Source organism: Daktulosphaira vitifoliae, unplaced genomic scaffold, assembly GCF_025091365.1.
Source record: "Daktulosphaira vitifoliae isolate Bord-2020 unplaced genomic scaffold, ASM2509136v1 Scaffold_5, whole genome shotgun sequence".
Classification (NCBI taxonomy): Eukaryota; Metazoa; Arthropoda; class Insecta; order Hemiptera; family Phylloxeridae; genus Daktulosphaira; species Daktulosphaira vitifoliae.
The window spans coordinates 21,708,548-21,708,884 of NW_026099576.1; the positions used below are offsets into that span (position 1 = coordinate 21,708,548).

The 337-nt window shown below is 25.5% G+C and overlaps 1 protein-coding gene across 1 annotated transcript in view; it reads left to right on the forward strand.

The window, feature by feature from the left end:
- The window catches only part of LOC126907942 (uncharacterized), a 143,560-nt gene that overhangs the window by 118,465 nt on the left and 24,758 nt on the right, over positions 1–337 (forward strand). The window lies entirely within an intron of this gene.

A 337-nucleotide genomic window follows, 5' to 3' on the forward strand; every position in this document is an offset into this window, starting at 1 on the left:
GCGTTATCGAAGTTTCTCGAAGGTTTTTGATAACGAGAACATTCGAGAATATTCGTTGCGTATGTTTTGGTCGCTACAACAATAATAACAAAATTGGAACAATTCAATGGTAATGGAGAATTTAAATTTTATAACATATAATCAGGAATTGAAAATACTTACTTTTATATTTCATTTTGAAATATAAATATTTAATAGGATAACGATGTAAAATAATTAATAATATGATTCATTAGACTCTAATGATTAGAGAGATATGAAATGAATTATTAGCTTCGATGCGAAGCTGAGAAGGTATTGGTTTTACTATGATGTGTTTTTTTTTTTTTTTTTTTTT